Source organism: Lithobates pipiens, unplaced genomic scaffold (assembly GCF_037356315.1).
Source record: "Lithobates pipiens isolate NorthernLeopardFrog02 unplaced genomic scaffold, aLitPip1_a1.2 Scaffold_10, whole genome shotgun sequence".
Lineage (NCBI taxonomy): Eukaryota > Metazoa > Chordata > Amphibia > Anura > Ranidae > Lithobates > Lithobates pipiens.
In genome coordinates this window covers 149,514,364-149,541,422 of record NW_027507686.1, presented here as the reverse complement: position 1 = coordinate 149,541,422, position 27,059 = coordinate 149,514,364, and positions in this window count along the sequence as shown.

The following is a 27,059-nucleotide window of genomic DNA, read 5'->3' as shown; positions in this document are numbered from 1 at the left end:
CCCATATTAAAAAAAGGAAATGCGTGTGGCCCCCAGGCCTTATATACTCAGAACAGCAGTATACAGGCGGTGCAAACAAGACAGGGGCTGTGTAGGTTTGTTGTGTTAAGTTGAATCTGTTTGTAATTTTCAACTGGTACATTTTTAAAGTGTAGCTCCAGTCAAAAAAACTATTTTTAAGCTTTTTGGAAAACATAGGGAAGGGTTATCACCCCTGTATAATTTGTTTTGTCGTCCATCTTTTTTCATCTCACTTGCTGTTGTCTCCTTCCGTTTGCAAGTAGGAGATGTTTGTAAGTTGGATGTTTGAAAGTAGGGGCCTGCCCTATATGCTCTGCAGAAATGGCGGAACAAGGTGTTGGTTTTGCCACAACATTGTAAGCCCTCAAAGTGACTCTTGGTGGGCGCTGGAGCGCCCTGCTGTGAACGATTATATCAAGAATTGTAATTACATGCCATTGTTGAACAGTGGTAGAAAAATTGACCTTTGGTGGTTGTGGTGCTGGTGCCACAACACTATAAGTCCTCACAGTTACTCTGGGTGGGCACAGGAACGGGTCCTCCTGTGAAATATTATATCAAGAATTGTAATTACATGTCCCTGTTAAACAGGGGCAGAAATATTGGGCCTTAGGCACTGGTGCCACGACACTGCAACCTCTCCCATATACTCTAGTTTTATTGCAGGAATTAGCCCTGCTGCAAAGCATTGCATCAAAAATTGTACTTAAACGCCCCTGTTAAACAGGGGCAGAAAAATTGGGCTGATGGCATCACCCAGAACCAGAAATGTTCTTCCAACATATCAGCGGAGGAGGAAGAGGATAGACAATCAACATAACAGGACAGTCACTCAGCATCAGCATAGGCAGTCTTGAAGGGATGTGATATTTCAAAAAAAATTATTCGGTTACATCAGCTTCAGGTGCTTGGTAGCTGTGGGTGATCCAAGACTGATTCATCTTGATGAAGGTCAGTCGATCAACTGATTCGGTGGACAGGCGCACCCTGTGATCGGTAACAAAGCCACCAGCAGCACTGAAGGTGCGTTCCGAAAGAACGCTGAATGCAGGACAGGCCAGTAGCTCAATTGCATACTGTGCAAGCTCTGGGCAGTGATCCATCCTCAAGACCCAGTAAGCCAGAGGATTTTCAGTGGGAAAGGTGTCCAAGTCTGACCTTGCCCCTAGGTATTCCTGCACCATGTAAATCAGATGCTGGCGATGGTTGCTGGAACCGATCATACCTTGGGGCTGCGGACTAAAAAATTGTCTGAAAGCATCAATCAGACGGCCACCTTCTCCACCGCTCCTTCTGACCGATGCCTCAGCAACACGTTGTCCAGGACCAGGAGTTTGTAACCTCCCAGTCTCTGGGAACGCGTTGCACAGACCTTTCTGCAAGGCCTCCCGGAGATGTCTCATCCTCTGCTCCCTCTGCGATGGCAAGATAAGGTCGGCAACCTTACCCTTGTACCGTGGATCAAGGAGAGTGGCCAGCCAGTAATGGTCCCTCTCCTTGATCCGAAGAATACGAGGATCCTTCCGCAGGCTTTGCAGGATCAGGGAGGCCATGCAGCGTAGGTTAGCTGAGGCATTCGGTCCGGAGTCCTCTGGGTCACTAAGGACAACATGATCCGCAGCTACCTCCTCCCAGCCACGTACAAGTCCACGTGTTTCTTGGGACTGTAAATCATCACTACAAGACTGCTGCTGCTGCTGATGCTGAGTGCCAGCCTCCACCTCCATGCTGACACAATCATCCTCCTCCTCCTCTTCCTCCTCCTCATTCACTTCCTGTGTGATGGGTGGCACAGCAGGAACACTGTCTGGATAAAGGGGGCCTTGAGAGGCAAGGAAGTCCTCCTCTTCCTGCCTCTGTTCTGCCTCAAGTGCCCTGTCCATTATTCCACGCAGCGTATGCTCCAAGAGGTGGACAAGAGGTACAGTGTCACTGATGCATGCACTGTCACTGCTCACCATCCTTGTGGCCTCCTCAAACGGTGACAGGACAGTGCATGCATCCCTGATCATGCCCCACTGGCGTGGTGAGAAAAAACCGAGCTCCCCTGACCCTGTCCTGGTGCCGTAGTCGCACAGGTACTCATTGATGGCCCTCTGCTGCGTGTGCAGCCACTGCAGCATGGCCAACGTTGAGTTCCACCTGGTGGGCATGTCACATATAAGGCGGTTCTTGGGCAGGTTTAACTCCTTTTGGAGCTCAGCCAGCCGAGCACAGGCATTAAATGATCGGCAGAAATGCACACAGACTTTCCTGGCCTGCTTCAGTACATCCTGTAAGCCGGGGTACCTGCCCAAGAACCGCTGCACCACCAGGTTAAGGACGTGAGCTACACAGGGCACATGGGTCAGTTGTCCCTGTCGGAGGGCGGAGAGGAGGTTGGTGCCATTGTCACAAACCACCATTCCTGGCTTAAGCTGGTGTGGCGTCAACCACCTCTCAGCCTGCCCCTGCAGAGCTGACAAAACATCCACCCCAGTGTGGCTCCTGTCCCCCAAACAAACCAGCGCAAGCACAGCATGGCATCGTTTTGCCTCTGTACTTGCGTAGCCCCTGGAACGCCTACAGAGCACCGCTGGTTCTGAGGACAGAGCACTGGAAGAGACCATGGAGGAAGAAGAAGAGGAGAGGGTGGAGGAGAGAGGTGTGTCACAAACAATAGTAGTATTTTGGAGGCGTGGTGGCGGAACAACCTCCAACACTACTGCACCTTGTCCTGCATCCTTCCCAGCTGCCAGAAGAGTGACCCAATGGGCCGTGAAAGACAGGTAACGTCCCTGTCCATGCCTGCTGGACCATGAGTCAGCGTTAATATGCACCTTACCGCTGACCGCCCTGTCCAGCGAGGCAAGGACATTGCCTTCCACATGCCGGTAGAGAGCCGGAATTGCCTTCCGTGAGAAAAAGTGGCGTTTGGGGACCTGCCACTGAGGAACCGCACATTGTACAAATTCACGGAAGGGGGCCGAGTCTACCAACTGAAAAGGCAGCAGTTGAAGTGCTAGCAATTTAGCCAAGCTAGCATTCAACCACTGGGCATGTGGATGGCTGGGAGTGAACTTCTTTCGCCGGTCCAGCAGCTGGGGCAGGGACATTTGCCTGCTATAATCGGACGTGGGTGTACCGCTAGCAGAGTTCCTGGAAGCACTTGGCTGTGACACACCTAATTCTACACCTTCATTCCTCTCAGAGCAGGTTTCAGAGAGGACCGAAGGTCTAGTGGGGTTGGAGATGCCAGCTGATGAGGAGCAAGGAGAGGTCCACTTTGTTCTTTGGTGTGGGTCTTTGAGGTACGCTTGCCAACGAGCTGCATGGCAGGTCAACATATGTCTGGTCAAGCATGTGGTGCCCAAGTGGCTGATGTTTTGGCCACGCGAGATACGCTTGAGACATATGTTGCAAATAGCAGCGGTGCGATCTGATGCACTCGTCTAAAAAAAGGCCCACACCAAAGAACTTTTAGAATAACGCGCAGAGGCAGCGCCCTGCACAGGCGGAGCTCTGCGGTGTGATTCAGTCGGTGTGCTGCCCCTAAGCTGGCCCCGGAGGGCATCCTGCCTCGTTGGACATGTGCCTCCTCCTCCTCCTCCTCTCTCCTACCAGGCACCCACGTGGAGTCAGTGCCCTCATCATCCCCTCCCTCTTCATCGCTGTAGCAAACCTGGCAGTATGCTGCAGCTTGTGGAACATGACTGCCAGATTGCTGTCCTTCTTGAGCATCCCCTCTCTCTGCGCTCACGCTACTGCCTTCCTCTAGCTGAGTGTCATCATCAGAGCCCACAAAACACTGGGCATCCTCCTGGAGCATGTACCCAACACTGTGCTCAAAGAGTTCAGGAGACTCCTCAGGAGGACGTGGTGGGTCTAGGGAAGGAGTCACTGATGATGACATTGAGAGGAGGGAAGACGATGCGTTGGCAGCTGCTTTGCTAGTACTCTGAGACTGGGTGAGAGAGGATGAGGAGGATGAAGAGGGCTTGGTCATCCACTCTACCAAGTCGTTGGCATGTTGCGGTTCAACATGTCCAGCTGCCGAAAAGAAGGACAAGCGTGTCCCATGGCCACGTGCTGATGACAATGCACCGCGTCCACGACCAGCACTGTTGTCTCTAGACACAGAGCCTGCTTGCCCTCTTTTATCGGCTCACGCCTGTCTGCCTCTCCTTGCTGGCCTTCCAGACATGGTAATGGCCTGAAGGGAGTTGGGTAAAACAGCAGTGTAATGGAGTCACACAACACCCACTAAGCCCTGCAGATGCCTCTATTAGAGAACAGCAATAAAGGGTAGATACAGGTGTATATTGTGCTGGAGGCACAAAAAAACCCACTAACTCCTGCAGATGCCTTTATTATAGAACACCAGAGATAAAGGGGTATATACAGATGTATACTGTGCTGTGCTGGAGGCACACACAACTTCCAATAACTCCTGCAGATGGCAAGTGGGCTCAAATAGAGAAGAGCTAATGTAGGTGGATATAGCGGTGTGTACTGGGTACAGAGCATGCAGACAGCACGCAAAAGCTCCTAACACTACTGACTGCAAGCTCTATTATAAAAGATAGGTCACTAGCTATATAGGTGAGGTGAATATAGCGGTGTATACTGCGATCAGGGCACACAGACAACAACCACTACAGAAGAGCAAGATCGAAAATCGGCCGATAACGATCGGTGTGTACTGTGTTGAAGGTACACAGAACACCCACTAACTGCTTCCAACGCCAAAACACTACACTAGGCCGCCGCGCTGGCGGCCTTATATAGTGTTGGGCGTGTACTACACAGCCTGAGCTATGATTGGCCACAGGCATCCTGCCTGTGGCCAATCATGGCTCTCCTCGCTGCTGGCGCTGTGATTGGCCAAGCATGCGGGGTCACAGTGCATGCTTGGCCAATCATGAGCCAGCAATGCACTGCGATGACGCAGTGCATTGTGGGCCGTGAGCGCCACACGAATTTGGCGCAAACGGTCCATAACGTTCGGAATTCGCCGAACGGGTGAACAGCCGATGTTCGAGTCGAACGTATGTTCGACTCGAACACGAAGCTCATCCCTACAACTGTTTAATCTAAAATAGCTTGCATAAGTCCGCCATCACCTTTGACATGCAAGGGGTGCCCTGGTCCATTAGTATCTCTTTGGGGAATCAAGTTTGTGAAAACATTTGAAATAATTCTAGGGCAATGGCCTTAGAGGAAGTTTTCCTCAAAAGGAACTGCTTCTGGATACCTGGTTGCGTAGTCTAGGATGACGAATATATATTGGTGCCCCCTAGCCTTTACCAGGGGTCCAACGAGATCCATAGTGATCTGCTCAAATGGAACCTCAATAATTGCCAAGGGTACCAGAGGGCTTCTATAGTGGGGCACTGGGGCAGTTAACTGGCAAATGGGACAAGATACACAATATCTTTTAACCTTGGCCTTCACCCCTGGCCAGAAAAAAACAGTCGGTTATCCTGGCCTCTGTTTTCTCTGCCCCCAAGTGTCCTCCCAGTGCGTCCTTGTGGGCTAAATCAAGTAGCATCCGCCTATATGGCTGGGGAACCAGCAACTGCTCTACAGTTTCCCCTCGGCTTTCAGTCACTCGATCAACCAATTCTCCCTTCAACGCAAAATGAGGAAACCTCTAATCTGCCCCTGGTATTTGTGAGACCCCATCAACAACAGAAACCTGCTCTTGAGCATTGACCAAGGTAGGATCCTGCAATTGGGCGGTGCCAAACGCACCCCCTGGGTACATCCAGGTCTAGCTGCACTGGCCTTGAGGATGATTCCCCTTTACCCTCCTCTTCCCCTTCACCCTCCTCAACCGGGAACTGCAACGGGGAGAGCGCCTCATCATCCTCCCAAAGCATAACCTGTAACAGGAAGACTTCCCCTCCTCAGAGGTCAACTCGGTTTTGAAATCTGAAACAGAAACATCATCCTTCAACTTAACATTCTCTGCAATATCATTATTAGTGACCGGTATCTCTGTATCAAAGGGGTGTGTTGTGGGGATTTCAGGCCCAGGCCCCTCAGACTCTGTCTCTTCCAGGACCAGTGTCCACAGTTCTCCTGGCTGTCCTGGCAGCCCCATCTGTACCTGGTTCCACAGTACGAGTAATAGTGGACAATCCCACCCCACTATAATATCATGTATTACATTTCTCACTACCCCAACCTCTTGTGTCACTGAGGTATGGCCATAGGAAACAGTCACCGGAACCCGGGGGTACTCCTTGGTGTCCCCATGGATGCACACTACACGTAGGGTTTTTCTTACGGGGCCAAGTCTCCCAATCACCCTGGCATGTACAAGTGTTACCATGCTACCAGAGTATAGTAGCACCCTGGCAGGAAGGTGGTTCACCTACACTTCACACTCGAACCGTCCTGCGATCGGGTCCAGATGAGTTTGCACATAGAAGGAGCTTCTCCGACCACTCCCGCAATCCATAGGCTCCTCCTGGAGTGGGCATTGCACCCGGGTATGTCCCCTGGACTGACATCGCCAACTCTGTAGGTCTCCCATTCTTGGGACAGGAACCACCTTTCGAGGTTCTGCAGCAGACGATGAAGGTTTGCGGGTTCCAACGCCTGGCAGGGCGTCTTTCCTAGGTTCTGTGGCTGGTCTGGTTGCCCTTGGTGTGGGTTTGCAACGCTTGGCAGGCCCAAGAAAGTCCTCCACCATGGTGTATCTTTCAACGAACTCAACCAGCTGGTCAGCGGTTTCAGGGTCTCCATGGTTTAGCCAGCGCTGTATGTCATCTGGCAGGGACCACAGGTACCAGTCCATCACTACTCATTCCACCATCTGTGGGCCTGACAGTTTTTTCTGGCTGCAGACATTTTTTAACCAGCTGTACCAGTTCATGCATTTGGGACCTGGGTGGTTGGTCAGGTTTGTACTTCCAGCGATGCACCCTCTGAGCCCGGACGGCTGTGGTCACTCCTAGGCGGGGCAGGATCTCTGCCTTTAGATGCCATAGTCGCTGATGTGTTCCATTGGGAGGTCAAAATAGGCCTTTTGCGGGTCACCGGTGAGGAAAGGGGAGATAATGCCAGCCCATTGGTCCCGGAGCCACCCCTCTCTCTCAGCTATCCTCTCAAAGGTGGTGAGAAAGGCCTCTACGTCGTCGCTGGGTGTCAGTTTTGGTAAAAAATGGCTGGCCCTCACAGGCACATGGTTGCCATCAGCGGCAACCGATTGTTCTCATCCTTGAGCCAGTCGCTGTACTGCCTCCTGCAAGGCAGCCACTTGTGCTTGAGTGGACTCCTGCTGAGCAGTAAACTGGGTGGCTAGCAACCGTGTGCTTTCCTGTTGTGCAGCTATAGCCTGTGCCAGGTCCTGCTGCTGCTGAGCCATTGCTTCCTCATGGCAACGGTTTGCATCTGCTGAAGCTTGCTGCTGGGTCACGGTGGCTTGTGTCAAACCCTGATGACCTCCTCCATTACTTTACCTGCTGCTTGCAGCGTCTGAGAGGACTTCACCCAAGACATGCCATTTGTACACAGTTTCTTTTAAACGTCAGTGTTTAGTTTTTAAACGTTTTTTGCGACTGCAAATGCACTTTTGCCAGGATCCAAGACACCAGTTGTAAACTTTGGGGATAATAGGTCCGCGGGACCAAGTGCATAAACCATTTAAACTTGAAACCAAAAGACTTTTATTTATAAGCAAATCAAAAATAAGGCTTTCTTCAACACACAGGTCAAAATATAAAACAAAAGTCTGCTTATCTTCAGCATAAAACAAAAGGCTGCTTATCTTCAGCGCTAAGCAAAAATGAAAGAAAAACACATACAATTCTGTAGCCGGGTCTTCGCCTCAGAGTTTTGAGAGTCCTTATCGAATCTTTAGCAGCCTCCAAACAGCAAAACAGCTCCTCAGACAGGTGTAAATCACCTACTCCTCCTCACCACCACCTCTTCACTACTTCCTGTCTTTTATAAACTGTTTCCTGAAGGTCTTTAACACCCTGTGTGCTGAATCCCTGCGGTCTGGGAGGGAGGCTCTTTCCCACCCGAATATCACTTCAGAGCCTCCCAAATTCCGGGTCCCAACTAACTCTCTATTAATATAGAGAGGGCTGTTAGTCAGTCCTCTCCTGATTGACTACACCCGGAATTCCTCACCCATTCTGGGTGACCCCCTGAAGTCTACCGTGACTCCCTTAAAGGAACCACATCCCGAATACTGGTGCTACATAGCACCAGTCCAGGACCCAACCTTGGCATCCTGTACAAAATATTTTAAGGTAATTTACTATATTTTTATAGTTATAACTTCCAACCAGTAATTTCACAGTAAATAGATAAGTAATAAATTATGTTATAACATATACAGTAGTATATAAATATATAATTTAGCTTGCATCTTTTCAGCAGCAGATTCTCATTCTCCCTCTTAAATGGGGTTATTGGTAAAGCTTATACCCATAAAAACATGTTTTTTCCTTGTAGTTAAGAGGGCTGGGCTGGAACGGATCATTTGTCTTTTAGACGCAGTCCCCCTTCTATTACACTGCAATGAGAGGCGTGTCTCCACTGCAGCATTTTTATTGGACAGCTTGGGCTAATGGTACTTTACCATTGATCCAAGACAAGCTGTCCATTGAGCTGAGTGCCTCTGACATGAAGTGAGGAGAGGCACTGTGAGCTCATCTTCTCAGCCTGGTGGAAACAGAGTGTGCCAGCTTGTATTTAAACTGGGCGCTCTGTATGTAGCTTCTGACAGGCTGCGCAAGCCCCAAAACCCCAGCTACATACCTAAATTTGGGATGTCTGTGACCCCAAGTCGCTGAGCTAAGACCCTCAAAGTTTTTTTTTTTTTTATGTTCATGGCTCTGCCTCACCTGCCTCCCCTGATTGCCCGTCCCTGTGCAAGAGGGCAAACTAGCATTTGTAGAAAGTTTAAATTAGATGCTTAAAGTTCTTTAAAGCGGAGTTCCGCTTAAAAAAAAAAAGTCAGCAAGCTTCAAATACTGAAGCTGCTGACTTTTAATAATCAGACACTTACCTGTCCCAGGGTCCAGCAATGCGGGGGATCGAAGCGCCGTTCATCTCCCCCTCCGCTTGGCGGCGCTGGCATTTTTAACTGTGGGCGCCCGACTGTGGCTTCACAGCCGGGCACCCACTGCGTATGAGCGAGCTGCGCAGTGCACCGCCACTGGACGCTCAATCATCTGGGACCTGTCACGTGTCCCAGATGATTGCCTAAAGGGAGGGGGGAGAGTTGATCTCCCTTCCTGCGCCGAGGAAAGTGACGTCAGGAGTCCAGGTGCTGAAGGAGGCAGATTTCAAGGGACCACATACCAACAGGCATAAAAAAGGTAAGTAAAAAATATTTTTTTCCATGCACATTAATACATTTTTTTGGGGGGGGGGGTGAAAACCCACTTTAAATTGATTAAAAAATAAATAAATAAAAAGCTTTATAAATACCAAACATTTTATACTTACCTCCTCTGGGTTTTGCACAGAGTTGCCCCAATCCTCCTTTTCTGGGGTCCCCTCATGGCGCTCCTGGCTCCTCCTCTTCTCAAGTGCCCCCACGGAGAGCCATTTTCCATAGGGGCACTCGTGCGGGCGTTCTCTTGAGTCCTGCTGCTGTCAATCTATCCAACAAGGGAGGACCCGAGACAGTGACTGAAGCTGCTGTGCTCATCCCCATAGCTGGGGCGATTTGGCTCAGGTAAGAAAAGGGGGGGGGCGGTGTCTGGGGGGGTGCTGCAGCACAAAAGGTTTTTCATCCTAATGCATAGAATACATTAAGGTGAAACACCATGAAAGTTTACAACCCCTTTAAGCTGACCATATCTGCTAAAATTGTGTGCATTCTTACAACCAGCATCTGCGGCTATCAGAATATCCAAACAGTGGCTGTATGTGATCGGATACACTGCTGTTCCGCAGATAATTTTCTGTTTGGCTCCTTTTATTTTTAGTTTGAAAAATGTTAGGTGAAGGGGAGGGGGAATGACAGGGCCACCCATGGCTCAAATTTTGATAGACTGTCTAATGGACAACTTTAAATTTAAACAGCTACTTGAAAACTCAGTATTTTACTGTATACTTATGCTGTACTGGTTCTACAGTATGTGAATACTTTTTATTTAAACAGATAATGACAACACCATTTTATTTGCCTGTTTGAGTATATTTGTAATCATTTTGTCTATCAGATATGAAAGCTAAATCATTTTTCTACTTATATAGCTAACAGAAATACTAAGAATGTAGGTAGTTTAAATATATACTAATACTAAATTATTAAAATTGCCTTACCTGTTCACAGATCTCCTAAAGTAAAGAACACCCTATCCATTTTCCTGAAGATTTGTTCTAAGAACTGGCATGAGCGTTTTTGAGGATATACCTAATTATTTCTGTTTTCTTCTTCTTTTTTTTTTACCAGAGTATAATTTTAGAGACATCAGACGTTTTACAGTTATGCTTCCTAGTATTTTACTATGAACTTTTTTTTTATTTTTTCACCACATCAACGCTTAAACCTTCTCAACTTATTCTTAGTTATCATTTCATGCAGATAATGTAAAAATAACCATAATAATTACACTCATTTTGTGTTTCTTTAATTGTTGACTGTAATAGGTTTTCTTCCTTCCTTTTATTTGAAATCTCTACTTTGAGGCCCTAGAATTACTCAGCTCCTCATGCTAATCATCGACAATGACTTGCATTTAAAGATAGATTGTAAACTTCCTAATTAAAGCTTTGCATCACAGGAGCCCAAAAAAAGGCCCATTAGAGGTTAGGGGCTGTCACTGTGTGTGAGCTAAATATTCTGGGGACTCATTGGCCTCAGAACACAAAACAGTATCACATGTGAGTCACTTTAACCCTTAATAAGTTTCACGCCTCGTATACATCAGGTCAGCTACAACTGAACACAAGGATGTGTGATGCGAAATAAGATACTCGTGTCACTTCTGGAAGTCAGGTTTAGGTCTTGTTTCTTATGTAAAAGTCCTTAGAGGAAAATTATTGATATACAAAATAAACAGTTATGGCCAGATTGCTGCTTCCTGCCCCCTAGGCCAACTGTCTTGTGCTGCTTTCCTCCTGTCCTAGTTAAATGGCTAATGTTGGTGTCACACTAATGAGATCATATGTCATAAGCACACAAAGCAAACCAAGTATGGGGACAGAGAACATAAAACAGGCAAATTGCCTAGTCTGCAGAAGTTCACCTAGAACTATATACTAGAGAAGGAGGCAACCTATCACCCTACTCTGCTAGAAGTTGGGTTTGAGCTCTACAGATCCAGAACAAGTTAACTGAAATAACACTATTCCACCAACAAATACACATAAACCATGCAGGGACAGCAAGGACCCATTTGAGTTACACTGGGAGGCAGAGCAGCAGTCTGTATCCTTTTATTTTGCATGACAAGAAAAGACATTGATGTGATGTGCAGGTGGCTATGCCCCCTCCATGACAGCTGTCCTAAGGCCATGGCCTGTGTTGACTATGCAAAGATCAGGCCATGGCAACAGGACCAGCCAAAATGCAAGGATATTTGACATACAGTTACTGAAGTATTGTATGATAAAGACAAAAATGCAGGGGGTGGGGGGCAAAGCTCTGTTTAGTATTCTTGCTACTCAAAGTACTGTATATGTGAATGATGTGGCATTTTTGTACTGATCTACGTCTTGCAGGGTAAAAGACTATTATACCATGTACACATGGCCGGACTTTCCGGCAGACTAGGTCCGACGGTCTTCCCAACTGACTTTTCAGCAGAGTTCCGACGGACTTTCCGAATGAACGGACTTGGCCACACACAATCACACCAAAGTCCGACAGATTCTAACGTGATGATGTACGACCGGACTAGAATAAGGGAGTTCATAGCCAGTAACCAATAGCTGCCCTAGCGTCGGTTTTCGTCCGTTGGAACTAGCATACAGACAAACTGATTTTTTGACCAGACTCTAGTCCGTTGGAAAGATTTGAAACATTTTCTAAATCTAAAGTCCGTCTGATTTTTAGACAGCAAAGGTCCGATGAAGCCCACACACCATCAAATTTTCTGGCGGATTCGTTCCTTCGGACCATTGCTGTCAAAAAGTCCGGTCGTGTGTAACCGGCATTAAACAAAGCCCTGTTCCCTGCATACCCAGCTCTTCAGAGTATGAGTGACTCTCTACTCCTCTCCAATGCAACTGTGCTAGGTATGTTGTGACTGGTCCAGCATTGTCATGTGAACCCAAGGAAGGAGTCCAGTGCCTTGCAAAAGCTCAAACAAGTCTTTGCCTAAACCAGATAGCCACTTGGAAACACTTATGTCCTTTAAGGGGTTGTAAACCCTAGTTTTTTTAAAAATAAAAATAACAAACATGCTTATATTTACCTTCTCTGTGAACAGAGCAGCCCCGATCCTCTTCTTCTAGGGTGACCTGCCAGTGCTCTAGGCCCCTCTTCTTCATCAGGTGCCCCATGGTGCCCCACCTGTGCAATCTCGCTCCTGAGTCCCATTGCTGCGTCCATTGACACAGACAGTGGGATTTGGCCCCGCATCCAACTTCAGTGTCACAGGATCTGATTGGCAGCAGCGGTATCAGTCTGCCCAATGAGGAGAGAGACAGAGGCTGGAGTCATTGTGCTTGTGCAAATCGCTGGATTGATTGGGCTCAGGTAAGAAAAAAAAAGGGGGGGGAGTGGGGGGAGCTGCAGCACAGAAGGTTTTTCACCTTAATGTATAGAATGCATTAAGGTGAAAAAACCTTGAGGCTTTAGAACCACTTTAATTATTAAATAGAGAATGGGAAAAACAGTGTGCTGTTAATGTCAATAAGTTATGTATTTTTCATTGTAGAGCTTCCACTGGTCTGTACAGCACATCAACTTAGAGGAAACCTGTAGTGAGAAAAATACTAGGACAGCAATTGATTTTTTGCCTTTTGACATTAACAGTGTCCTGGCTGTTTTGTTAATTATGTGACTTTATTACTTTCTGAGACCTGTAAGTGAAATCAGAAATCCTGATCAGCATATTTGTTCTGGGGTGGTGACAGCACTGGAGCCAGGCAACTAGCATTTTTAGAAGCAGAAGTCAGCAATGGCATTTTGTTTATTTCAGTACATTTTTATTCAGAACCTTCAGTAGAGCTACTTTAATTGTAGTGCCTTAAAGGGGTTCTGCACTCAAAATACAACATTTGCCCATTCTGTTGCCTATAGTTAATATATCTCATAATGCCACCTGTTTTTTTTTTTTTGATTCACCTACCTTTTGTAATCTTCAGTAAACCCCTGCGGCGATGGGCGGTCTCTTGCGGGGATCAGCGTAATTTCCTGTTAAAGCCCGCACTGTCTCCTGGGATCTCGTTCGTGTAATCCCAGGAGACATTGCGGCTAATGCACCCGACATCTCGCGAGATTTCGGGTGCTACAGCCGACATCTCGCGAGATTTCGGGTGCTACAGCCGACATCTCGCGTGATTTCGGTAATTACAGCCGAGATCTCGCGAGATCTCGGCTGTAATTACCAAAATCACGCGAGATGTCGGCTGTAGCACCCGAAATCTCGCGAGATGTCGGCTGTAGCACCCGAAATCTCGCGAGATGTCGGGTGCATTAGCCGCAATGTCTCCTGGGAATACACGAACGAGATCACAGGAGACAGTGCGGGCTTCAACAGGAAATTACGCTGATCCCCGCAAGAGACCGCCCATCGCCGCAAGAGACCGCCCATCGCCGCAGGGGTTTAAAATAAAGTACTGAAGATTACAAAAGGTAGGTGAATCAAAAAAAAAAAACAGGTGGCATTATGAGATATATTAACTATAGGCAACAGAATGGGCAAATGTTGTATTTTGAGTGCAGAACCCCTTTAACTGTGCTGCACAGAAAAGACAAAGTAATAAAAAAGTGTCTCCCCATATTTATTACAGGTACTTATATAGTGTTGTCAATTTATGCAGTGCTTTAGGCTACTTTCACACTGAGGCGTTTTTCAGATGCTAAAGGGGTAAAAACAGCACCTATAACGCGCCTGAAAAACAGCTCCACTACAGCACCAGTGTGAAAGCCCAAGTGCTTTCACATTGAAGAGGTGCGCTTACAGAAAAAGAAAAAAAGTCCTGCAAGCCGCATCTTTGGATCATTGCAGGAGTGGTGAATACACCGCTCCTAAAATGCTCCTGCCATTGAAATCAATGGGCAGCGATGCCGAAGCACCTGCAAATCCCTTTGGCACTTTACCGCAGGCGCCCCCCCCCGCCCCTGTGTGAAAGTGCCCACATATATTGTACATTCACATCAGTTCCTGCCCTCAAGCAGGGCCGTCTTTAATATAGATTGGGCCCTGGGCAAGATTTTTCTTGCCCCCCCCCCCCCATGCATTTTTCCTCCCTACCTACTCTGAGACATACAATAAATAGCAGCTAGACCTAAAATCTGTTTTCTGTATCAGATCAGGCAGCAATTGTGATTGGTTGCCAGCAGTTAAAGCATATCATTACTGCTTACTACTAGTTGCTAGAGGTTACAGCACATCACCTCCTCACAGCAGCATGATATACATAGGAATGCCACCTTTATTTACATATCAATGCCGCCAGCCGCAGCAATTTACTTAGTATTGTCGCCGCTATTTACATATGAATGCTGGTTATTTACATGTAAACACAGGGTCTGCAGGTCAGTCACTTGCACACAACAATAGGGCAGAGCTGGGCAGCATTAGTACCAGCCCTTCACACAGATATTAGGACATAGCACAGGAATAAAACTTCAAGGGACAAGGGAATTTAAACCTGGATAGTTGGCAAGTATGAGGCAGCTGTTTTGGGCCCCATAACAATGACAGGGCCCAGGGCAGCTGCCCCTTTTGCCCTGCCTTAAAGACGGCCCTGCCCTCAAGGAGGTTACACTCTAAGGTCCCTAGCTCACATTCATATTAGAGCCAATTTACCTACCAGCACGTCTTTGCAGGCACAGAGAGAACTTGAAAACTCCAGGCAGTTAGTGTCATAGTTAGGAATCAAACCAAAACCCTAGTTCTTCTAGGAAGAAGTGCTAACCACTATGCCACTGTGCTGCTCACCATATTGCCCTGTTTAGGGAATATGGACACTACACAATAAATCTGCACCACGGATCCAGCGTATATCCCTAAAAAAGCATTCTCTACAATAATGGCCGACACTCCCTTACTTAAGCACCTAACCAAATTCCTAAAATGAGCCCTAAAAGTGACCTTGTCAGGTTTCCAAACAAACAAAATGACAGTTTCTTGCAATAGCAGAGGCAGCAAACTCACCTCTCTAGCGTCCCATGTCTGAGCCCTACCTTCCCTGTGTTCCAGAGCTGGAGCCTATACCAATTTCTTTGCCATTTAACCACTTCCCGACCAGCGCACGATGATCTACGTCGACAGAATGGCACGGGCAGGCATATTGGCGTACAGGTACGTCCAATATTCAATGCCGCCCTGCCATCGGGAGCGCGCCGCCGGCAGCGCGCTCCCGCGCTGGTCGGCCCCCGTGAGTCCGGTCGCGGGACCCGCGGACTCGAACGCCGCGGGCATCCCCGCGATCGTCTCACGGAGCGGCCGAATGGAGGAAATGCTGTGTAAACAACATTTTTCCATTCTGCCTAGCAACTAGTGACGCTGATCTCTGCTCCATGTGATTGGAGCAGAGATCAGTGTACACTAAATGAAAGCCCAACCCCCCCACAGTTAGCAACACACCCCTAGGAACACTTAACCCCTACACTGCCACCCACTGGTTAACCCTTTCACTGCCAGTGTCATTTACACAGGAATCACTGCATTTATATAGCAGTGATTACTGTATGAATGACAATGGTCCCAAAAATATGTCAAAAATGTCCGATGGGTCCCCCACAATGTCGCAGTCACAATAAAAATCGCAGATCGCCGCCATTACTAGTAAAAAAAAAATTATTAATAAAAATGATATAAAACTATCCCTATTTTGTAAACGCTATAACTTTTGCGCAAACCAATCAATAATCGCTTATTGCGATTTTTTTAACCAAAAATATGTAGAAGAATACGTATCGGCCTAAACTGAGGGAAAAAAAAAATTTAAATATATTTTTGGGGGGTATTTATTATAACAAAAAGTAAAAAATAGTGCGTTTTTTTCAAAATTGTCGCTCTATTTTTGTTTATAGCGCAAAAAATAAAAACTGCAGGGGTGATCAAATACCACCAAAAGAAAGCTCTATTTGTGGGAAAAAAGGACGTCAATTTTGTTTGGGAGCCATGTCGCACGACTGCGCAATTGTCAGTTAAAGCGACGCAGTGCCGAATCGCAAAAAGTGGTCTGGTCTTTGACCAGCAAATTGGTCTGGTCTGCAAGTGGTTAAACATTCTATGAGTGTCAGATGCCTGCTTCTCCTAACACACCTTATGAATCCTTTCACACTGGGGCCGTGGCTGTGTTCGCAGTAAAGCACCGCTTATAGCAGCAGCATTTTACCGCTGTTTAACCACTTCCATACTGAGCATTTTTACCCCCTTCCTGCCCAGGCCAATTTTCAGCTTTCAGCGCTGTCACAATTTGAATGAGAGTTGTGCGGTCATGCAACGTTGTACCCAAATTAATTTTGATCATTTTTACTTTCCACAAATAGAACTTTCTTTTGGTGATATTTTATCACCTCTGAGGTTTTTATTTTTTGCGCTATAAACAAAAAAAGAGCGTCAATTTTGAAAAAAAAAAAAAAAACACAATATTTATTAATTACTTTTTGCTATAATAAATATCCCAATTTTTTTTTTTTAAGAAACAATTTTTTCCCTCAGTTTAGGCCAATATGTATTCTTCTATATATTTTTGGTAAAAAATAAAAATAAAAATTGCAGTAAGCGTATATTGATTGGATTGCGCAAAAGTTATAGCGTCTACAAAATAGGGAATAGAATTATGGCATTTTTATTTTTTTGCTAGTGATAGCTATGATTTTTATCAGGACTGCGATATTGCGGATGGACATATATCAACACTTTTGACACTATTTTGGAAGCATTGTCATTTATATAGGGATCAGTGCTATAAAATGCATTGATTACTGTATAAATGTGACTGGCAGGGAAGGGATTAACACTAGTGGGTGATCAAAGGGTTAACTGTGTGTCCTAGGGTGTGATTCTAAATGTAGGGGGAGGGGACTCACAAGGGGAGGAGACCGATCAGTGTTCCTCTGTAATGGGAACACACAGATCGATCTCTTCTCACCTGACAGGACGTGGATCTGTGTGTTTACACTGACATTGCGGCTGCCGGGCACGTGCACCGGGTCCCAAGTGATGCGATGTGTGCGCGCCGCTGGCAATGCAGGGAATCCTGGGATGCCATATGACGCCCACCCGTAGGAACGAAGGGTTCCTGCGGCTGCTATATGACAATAGAGAAGTAGGGAAGTGGTTAAGTAGTGCTTTTTGGCCGCTAACAGGGTGCTTTTAACCCCAAAGAAGGGGTTGAAAAACTCTCATGTTGCAGCAGTTCCAAAACGCTTTTCAGGCTCTTCGGAAGCGCTGCCCATTCATTCTAATGAGCTGACCATTATGGGAGCACTAAATACAATGCTCCCAACCTGCCTCAAAGATGCTGCTTGCTAGACTTTTCATAACGTCCCGCAAGCGCACCGCCTGAGTGTGAAAAGTCACACTTGAATGAATGGGAGGCGGTTTTCAGCAGAGGCTTTTTCCAGCGCTAAAGCACCTGAGAACTGTCCCAGTGTGAAAGGGGACTAAACCAAAACAAGTCTCAGAAATTATAGAGGAGTCAGAAGATTGAACCATGGCATGTGACAGGGAACACAGGCATCTGACATTCCCAGAAGTGTTAAATACTAAAAACATTGACAAAGATTGTGGCCCTGAGTGTAGTTAGTGTAGGAAACAGGCGTTTTGATTGTGTAGAGGCCTTTCAGGGTTTCTTTGAACCTTCTCCCCCTCCACTGCTGACTTAAAATTTATCCTAATCTGTCATGTTTGTCAGAAAATGTTTAATTCCTTATCTAGATTCTTGTTTCGGGTTAGTCACTCAGAGATCGCTGAAGCCTATACATCAGCATAACAAACAGGCATATACAGTACTATTCTCAGAAACAGGTAAGCAATGTCAGCCACATTCATCTTTCATGACAGAGTCTCTCAAACACTTGACTCACCCAATTCTGACACTTACCTCAAAAACACTGAACCCTCCAGCCTGACATTACACCAAATTAAAACCCTTAACTAAGCCCTATCAATAATTAATCTCTATTTCTCTTCAACTGTTACTTCGCCTGCACCAGAAACAGTGACATTGAGTTGCCAAGGCCAAATAAATTTGCATAAATTCTACATGCTTTGTATGTGGTAGGTTAAATAGTTATGGAGCTTCATTATTATTACTATTAATATAATACATAATTTTACGTAGCGGCAACACTTAGTGCATCGCTTTCCAAAATTTATGAAAGAAAGTATTTTTTTTTTTTGCTTTACCACATCTGCGCCTGTTTTACTGTGAAAGTAAAGAAACATGGTAAAAGGTAGAATAACGATAAATGCATGATGATAAAAAAATGTGACAAAATAAAAATAAATAACAATGATTCCACCTTCAAGTGTTTACTAGCTTTCCAGCGCTGTGTACTGTATCTTGTCAACAAAATATTTGATAAAAAAAAAAAATTAAAAAAAATAATAAACTGCCAAAATCTGTTGGCATATTTTTTTCCTGAAATAAATTGACAACATTTGCATATACAAGTCAAATTGTCTGAAAAATGTATTTTCTTTGAAAATGTATTTCTTAATAAGAAAAACTTTTGGAGACAATATAGCTGATACTAAGTAATTTGTATCCTCATATAATTTGTATTACATAATTTGTATCCTCATATTATATTTATGATAAATAGGATGAAAACGATTTATTAAAAGGGTAAGTTTCCCTCCTTAGAAATATATAATCTTTTAGAGCTCTTTTTAGGTTAATATAATTGTACTTTCAAAGGATGAAAATACTTTCAAAATAGCCATCGAGTTTTGAAAAGGTAAAAGGGAAGATAAATAGCAGTTTGCAAAGTTATATGCAGCAGGACTTTAATCCTCCCAGTTATTACAGAGAACATCTGCTTGAATTACCGGGCCAAAAATACAATGTAAAAAAACGACTTTTGTCGTGACTGGTTGGTGACATTCTCCTACAAAAAGCTAATTAGTACTTTGAGTCCCGTCCTATTAAGGAAACCTGATCTGTTTGCTAAAAAAATAATTATGACACCTCATTCATAAATCATTGGCACTACCTGCTTTGGTCTGATGGAATTATGATTTCCCAGTACAAATTGTCTGACCTGTTTTATGTTCCCCAGCACATAATTAAGGTGGTGTGTTAAAGGAAGTAATTTTGTTCAAAGCTTTGGCACCAGCAGTGTAATGTCTTTTCTCATATTACTTGTAGCTACCAGGCAACCTAAAGAGTCGTACCATGTTGTGGTCTAGTGCAAACAGCAGTTGGATGTCTGCTGTTTAATCCAGAATTCACGGGATGTTGTTAGGCTAATGTTGAAGGCTAAGCGACGGAGGTAAAAGAAGGAAGCCAGGCCCACCCTGCCTGTCCATCTCACAACTGGCTGTGCTAATCCCTAATCTTTCTGTATATTTACAAAGCACTCTTCACCCCTACCACTTTTTAAGTAGTTTGGGCCTGTAGATTCTCAACTCGTGTTGTGAAAAACTTTCATTCATTTCCTCCTAAATTGCTGAAAACACCTTCTAGATTTAAGATGCTTGCCTGTCAAATGCTTTTGGCTTTCTGTGCATAATACTGTATTGCAAAATATTATTAAACATGGAATGTTAAATCACTCATTAAATCTGTAGTTCATAAATGTGCCATAATATATAGTATTACATAAACATAGCTGGGTATAAAAAAAAAGCATAACCACTCCAGTGTTCCAACATTTGATGTAGTCAAGCAAGAACAAGGGCTTTGCTGGAGAAATAGATAAAGATCAGGCAATGGACCTGCATTGTGGTCTCCTACGTTAATAGTATACCAATAGAATACTGTACAATGTCTGATGGCTACCAATTGGTGTATCCTTATCTAGTATTCAACACACCTCTTTAATTTCTATATAGCAGTTATTTGCTGTAGGTAAATCCTATTTTATTTATGTTTTTATTTTATTTTTTGAGTGGAGGAGGGGTAGAGCATCTGTCAAAGGTTTAATGCAGTCTTTGTCACCACTGGGGGGATTCGTTTCTCTATTTGTAATGATGGTTTTTGTCACTAAAAAAGAAAATGAGGGGAATCCATTATTTTAAAGTCTCAAAACACATGGTAAGGGGAAATTATCCAATGGGAACACTCAAGTATACCTAGGTATTCAAATACTCACAGGATCTATGCTGGCTCTTCCAGGATTCCTAGGATCCTTTCTAGCTTCAGGATTTCCACAGCTCCCAGTAATGATGCTGGTTGTGTCCTCTAATTGGAAGGGTATTTAAGCACTAGCCTGTGTCTTATTACCAGATACCTAAGAGTTACAATACTTGTTTGCCATTTGCCTGTTTGTTGTCAACCTTGGTTGACCTAACAACTCTCTTCCTTCCTGCCTGCCTAGGCTTCTGCCTAGACTAAGCTATGCATCTTGCTTGCTGCCTGCCTTGACCTCTACTTGGATCTGAATACTTTATCACCTGCCTCAACCCCTGCTCGGATCTCATTTTGGTAGCCCTGAGAACACTCTCCACTCTGAAGCCTGACCGTTCCTTTGGTGGGCCGATCCTGAAGGCTGGAACCTGGTGCTAGTTTGCAGCAAAGTAAGCTGGGACCACTAAAGTCCCTGGCCCATCTCCACCATCAGGAGCTATTTTGAGGATCAACTGCAGCTTAGATTCCATGCCTTGGGTAAGCCTGCATCACCTGCCAGGGAACACTGCAGCTTTAACTTCCTTTTGAAACCCTGGGACAGGATGTGTTTTTTTCCCCAATTGTACATAGACATCAAAAATGTAACTGGATGGGGTTTTAACCCTTCCTGACCCTCTCACCCTTCATATGTCATACAGAGAAGTTTCCTCAGGTATCTGTTTTGGCTTATTAAATGCATGGGACACTCTGAAGACTGATGCACATGGTTATTGTACGCATCCATGTAGAGACAAGAGATACAGAGAGGAAAGTAGACCTGGCATAAGGATTGTTGATTTCTATCTCATAATGAAACAGTAGTGCCTATAGTTAGCGATCAAAGACAGATGCATAACCAAGATAAAAACAATGCATGTCATTGATATACAGTGTATACAAAATGAAGTAATCCAGACAAGCTCTGGGCATGTGTAATGTGGGGTGGATAGATAGGATGGTTGTTTTTTGTCACATCCTCCATTTTTCCCTGTTCGTTGGGCACCAAACAAGGGGGGGGGGGGTCTTCTGGGCTATGGTAGATACCTTGTACAGGGCCACTTTAACTGGTTGCTGGCTGCCAGCAGTCAAATGACGGCCAGGCGGCGCACCTATTGTGGCGGGAGGCCGTCATATGACGGCCTCCCATTTAAACAGGGAATGCGCGCGATCTTGCGCGCGCATCCCTGTTTCTTCGGTGGCGGCGTGTCACGGAGACACCGTTCGCCACCGAAGGGGGTGAACACCCATTGGTTATGGCTGTTTACCAAGCGATCGGCCGTGATGAAGTCACGGCTGATCACAGATGGTCACACCCCAACTGTGCACGGCGCATGCACGCGATCGCGAGCACGCTGCGCGTGCACGTCGGTGGCGGCGTGTTCCCCAGGAACACTGCTCGTCACGACGCTGGTAAACAGCCATTGGCCGGCTGTTTACCCACGTGATTGGCTGTGATCCTTTCACAGCCGATCACTAAAATGTAAACAAACCGTGGTGATGAGATGTTACCGGGTTATTCTCCTCCTCACACACCGATCGTGTGGGGAGGAGATTGCGGTAACATCTCGTTACCGCCTAGTGTACACCAATCACACTGATTGCTCCCCCAATAAAGAGGACCTGTCATCACCCCTCATAGTACCTGTCAATCACAGTCCATCAGAGTACCTGTCACAGTCCATCAGAGTATTTGAGTACCTGTCACAGCCAATCAGAGTACCTGAGTACCTGTCCTAGTCCATCTGAGTACCCGAGTACCTGTCAAGGTTCATCTGAGTACCCGAGTACCTGTCACAGTTCATCTGAGTACCCGAGTACCTGTCACAGTTCATCTGAGTACCCGAGTACCTGTCCCAGCCCATCAGAGTACCCGAGTACCTGTCACGGCACATCAGAGTACCTGAGTACCTGTCCCAGCCCATCAGAGTACCCGAGTACCTGTCACAGCACATCAGAGTACCCCAGTACCTGTCACGACACACCAGAGTACCCGAGTACCTGTCACGGCACATCAGAGTACCCGAGTACCTGTCACGGCCCATCAGAGTACCCGAGTACCTGTCACGGCCCATCAGAGTACCCGAGTACCTGTCACGGTCCATTAGAGTACCCGAGTACCTGTCACGGTCCATCAGAGTACCTGAGTACCTATCACGGTCCATCAGAGTACCCGAGTACCTGTCACAGTCCATCAGGGTACCCGAGTACCTGTCACGGTCCATCGGAGTACCTGTCACGGTCCATCAGGGTACCCGAGTACCTGTCACAGTCCATCAGGATACCGGAGTACCTGTCACAGTCCATCAGGGTACTCGAGTACCTGTCACAGTCCATGATGGTACCCGAGTATCTGTCACGGTCCATCAGAGTACCCGAGTACCTGTCACAGCCCATCAAAGTACCCGAGTACCTGTCACGGTCCATCAGAGTACCTGAGTACCTATCACGGTCCATCAGAGTACCCGAGTACCTGTCACAGTCCATCAGGGTACCCGAGTACCTGTCACGGTCCATCGGAGTACCTGTCACGGTCCATCAGGGTACCCGAGTACCTGTCACAGTCCATCAGGATACCGGAGTACCTGTCACAGTCCATCAGGGTACTCGAGTACCTGTCACAGTCCATGATGGTACCCGAGTATCTGTCACGGTCCATCAGAGTACCCGAGTACCTGTCACAGCCCATCAAAGTACCCGAGTACCTGTCACGGTCCATCAGAGTACCTGAGTACCTATCACGGTCCATCAGAGTACCCGAGTACCTGTCACAGTCCATCAGGGTACCCGAGTACCTGTCACGGTCCATCGGAGTACCTGTCACGGTCCATCAGGGTACCCGAGTACCTGTCACAGTCCATCAGGATACCGGAGTACCTGTCACAGTCCATCAGGGTACTCGAGTACCTGTCACAGTCCATGATGGTACCCGAGTATCTGTCACGGTCCATCAGAGTACCCGAGTACCTGTCACAGCCCATCAAAGTACCCGAGTACCTGTCACGGTTCATCCGAGTACCCGAGTAGCTGTCACAGCCCATCAAAGTACCCGAGTACCTGTCCTGGTTCATCCGAGTACCCGGGTACCTGTCACAGCCCATCAGAGTACCCGAGTACCTGTCACAGCCCATCTGAGTACCCGAGTACCTGTCCCAGTCCATCTGAGTACCCGAGAACCTGTCACAGTTCATCTGAGTACCTGAGTACCTGTCCCAGTCCATCTGAGTACCTGTCACAGTTCATCTGAGTACCTGAGTACCTGTCACAGTTCATCTCAGTACCCGAGTACCTGTCACAGTCCATATGAGTACCCGAATGCCCGAATGCCTGAATGTACTACTTCAATGTTCGGCCTCTCTATGTGACCAGGCTGTGTAAAAGTCCTACACATGTGGTATCACCATACTCGAGAGGAGTATCAGAATGTGTTTTGGTGTGTAATTTTTGCTATATACATGCTATGTGTTAGAAATATCTTATAAACTGACAATTTTGTGTAAAAAATAAAATGTGTTTTAATTTTTTTCCACATATTCCAAAAACTTCTGGAAAAAAATTAACCGTTCAAAAGACTCATTATGCCTCACAGATTATATGTTGGGGTGTTTGCTTTCCAAAATGGGGTCATTTTATGGGAAATTCCATTGTCCTGGTACTCCAGGGCCTTCAAAAGTGTAATAGGTGGTTGAGAAATGAGATGCGTCAATTTTGCTCGTAGAACGTCTGAAGGTACTACATCAATGTTGGTGCTCTGTATGTAGCCAGGCTGTGTAAAAATCTCACACATGTGGTATCGCCGTACTCAGGAAGAGTAGCAGAATGTATTTTGGGGTGTAATTTGTTGTTTGCATATGCTGTGTGTGAGAAATAACCTGATAATATGACAATTTTGTAAAAAAAAAAAACAATAATAATAAAAAAATCTTCATTTTTCAAAGAATTGTGGGAAAAAATTACAACTTAAAAAAACTCACCATGCTACTTACTTAATACCTTTGAATGTCTACTTTGTAAAAAGGGGTCATTTGGGGGGTATTTGTACTTTCCTGACTTGTTAGTGTCTCAAGAAATGAGATATATCTGATGCACTGAAGGCCTGATCAGATGTGATCAATTTTCAGCGATTGGCACCATAGTTTGTAGACTCTATAACTTTCACAAAGACCAAATAATATATACTAATGTGGGCTATTTTCCCCAAAGATATGTAGCAGTATAAATTTTGGCCAAAATGTATGAAGAAAAATTACTAATTAGCAAAAATGTATGACAGAAACAAAGAAAAAGGCATTTTTTTCACAAAATTTACGTTTTATTTTATTTATAGCACAAAAAATAAAAAACCCGGGTGCGCATGCGCGAGAGTTCCAAGATGGCCGCGTAAGCCGGGAGCTCCGCGCCACGCCGTCTCTCCAGCACTGCTAGCGGGCCACCCAGCCAAGCTACCGTTTCCACGCGCTGTGCATCGGACCCTACATACCTTGGGGATCACCCGGAGACCGAATCGTCGATCCGGAACGAGCGTAGGCCTTGTGGAGGCCGAATCCCGTTTCCGCGGGGTGTACCAAGATGGCCGCTGGACTGTAAGCGCTCGTGCTGTGAAGTTCTCCCCGCACCAAAGAGCTCAGAAACTGCATCCAAAGGTAAATCTCAATCCCTTCCACCATACCTTGTATGCTTAAAACGAGGGCCAGGAGGAACTTACACGGGGAGTTTAACTCCACCACACCGTCAGGGAGTCACAAGATGGCCACCAAGGTGACCACCGCCACTCAGCCCTCACCTCAACACCTAGAGCTGACTCCAGACCACAGATCTGTCATAGCTCCGGCTATCCTTCACTTCACAGCAGGACCTCACAGCATGGGGACCCCCTCACCCACCTCGACAGAATCGCTACTCAATCAAGCTTTTGGTGACCAGGCCCTCTCCCCGGCGGCCCCCCCTGCTTCACCCACCCCCGGCCCTCAGGGCCCAGTTACACATATGACTCAGTCATCCATGGAAGAACTATTCCTCAAGTTCTCAACACTCCTAGATAGGGGTCTGGCGGCTAACGCTGCAGCCATCACGGGCGAAATCAGGGCGGATTTGCAAAACATAGGATCCAGGATGGATGCTATGGAAGACAAAATTGAGCAAACAGTAGCCATCTCCCATCAAAACACCGGGCTTATTCAAACTCTGCAAGATCAATTAGAGACAGCATTCTCACGCATTGACGACCTGGAAAATAGATCCAGGAGACTGAACTTTAGAATTAGAGGCTTACCAGAATCCATTACAGATGTTTCCACGGCAACACAAGACTTGATCCGAGCTCTAGTCCCCAATATACCAGCAGCCCGCCTGGAACTAGACAGAGTCCACAGAGCTATGGGACCCCCCAGGAAGGATGGGTCTCCCAGAGACATCATTGCTAAACCTCTATACTATGCTGTAAAGGAAGAGGTGATGAAACAAGCCAGAACCCTACCGCAGATCTCATGTCAAGGACACCCTGTGCAAATATTTGCGGACATTTCCCCGGCTACCATCCAGAAGAGAAGAGCCCTGAAGCCGCTCCTGACAGCCATGGCCCAAAAGGACATCAAATATAAATGGGCCTTCCCATTTGCGGTTCGATTTTCACTCAAAGACCGGTCTTATTCCTTCTCTACCTTCGACGCAGGTGAAAAATTACTCCTGAAATTAAACATCATAGCCCAGGAAATGGAAATGGAGACTGCCGCTCCAACCTCCACTTCCAACAAACGCCCTCCACCTACCGGATCTCCCAATCCACTCTGGAGCAAAACCAAATCCCGAAGATCTTCCAATCACGGTCCCCCCTGACTCATCCAAGACTTTCCAAGCGGTTCTCAGAAAGGATTCCACTCCTGGAAGAAAATTTTCCCTGAACCTTGAAGACTGAAAGGTCCACCAGTCCTCCCTCAATGGGGGCACTGACGTCTCCTGTGTTCCCCTCAAACCCCTTTTTTTTTTTTTTTCTTTCCTTCCTTTTTTTTTTTTTTTCTTCTTCTTTTTTTTATTTTTTATTTATTTTTTTCCTTTTTTGTACGCTATTGTGGTGCACCAGACTATAGTAATTGAGGCTTAAAGCCTCTCGGGTGGCTTTTTACGTGTTATTTTTTACACACCTGCTGGCAAGCGCATGGTTGTTTTTTCACTTGGTTTTTTCCAGCGGGTTAAGAAGTGCTGGGGCGCGGCGTGAGCCACATGCGCCTCCTCCTACCTTCTCGACCATATCGATGGTCGGTGAGGTTGGAAGACCAACCCCAGGGTTGGCATTATTTCTTTTTTCTACGTATCTCATACTTGTCTGTGAGATGTTCGTGGTTCTCCTACCTCCCCTCCTGCTCTTCTGTACACCAGGGGGGGATATTTCCTCTTCCTTTTCTTCTTACTTCTTCTATACAACTCCCTCTCTTCCCTCACCCTTTCCAGAGCGTCACTCACTTGTATTTTCTTTTTCAGACTTGAAGGAATTTGGCAACATCACAATGGTTCTCACATTACACCAACGTACTCAATTTGTCCGGCTACGGTGCCCGATTTGGCACCTTGGGAGGGTGAGTGATATGCTGACAGGTAGTTCCCCCCACTGCGAGACCCATGGCTGACCA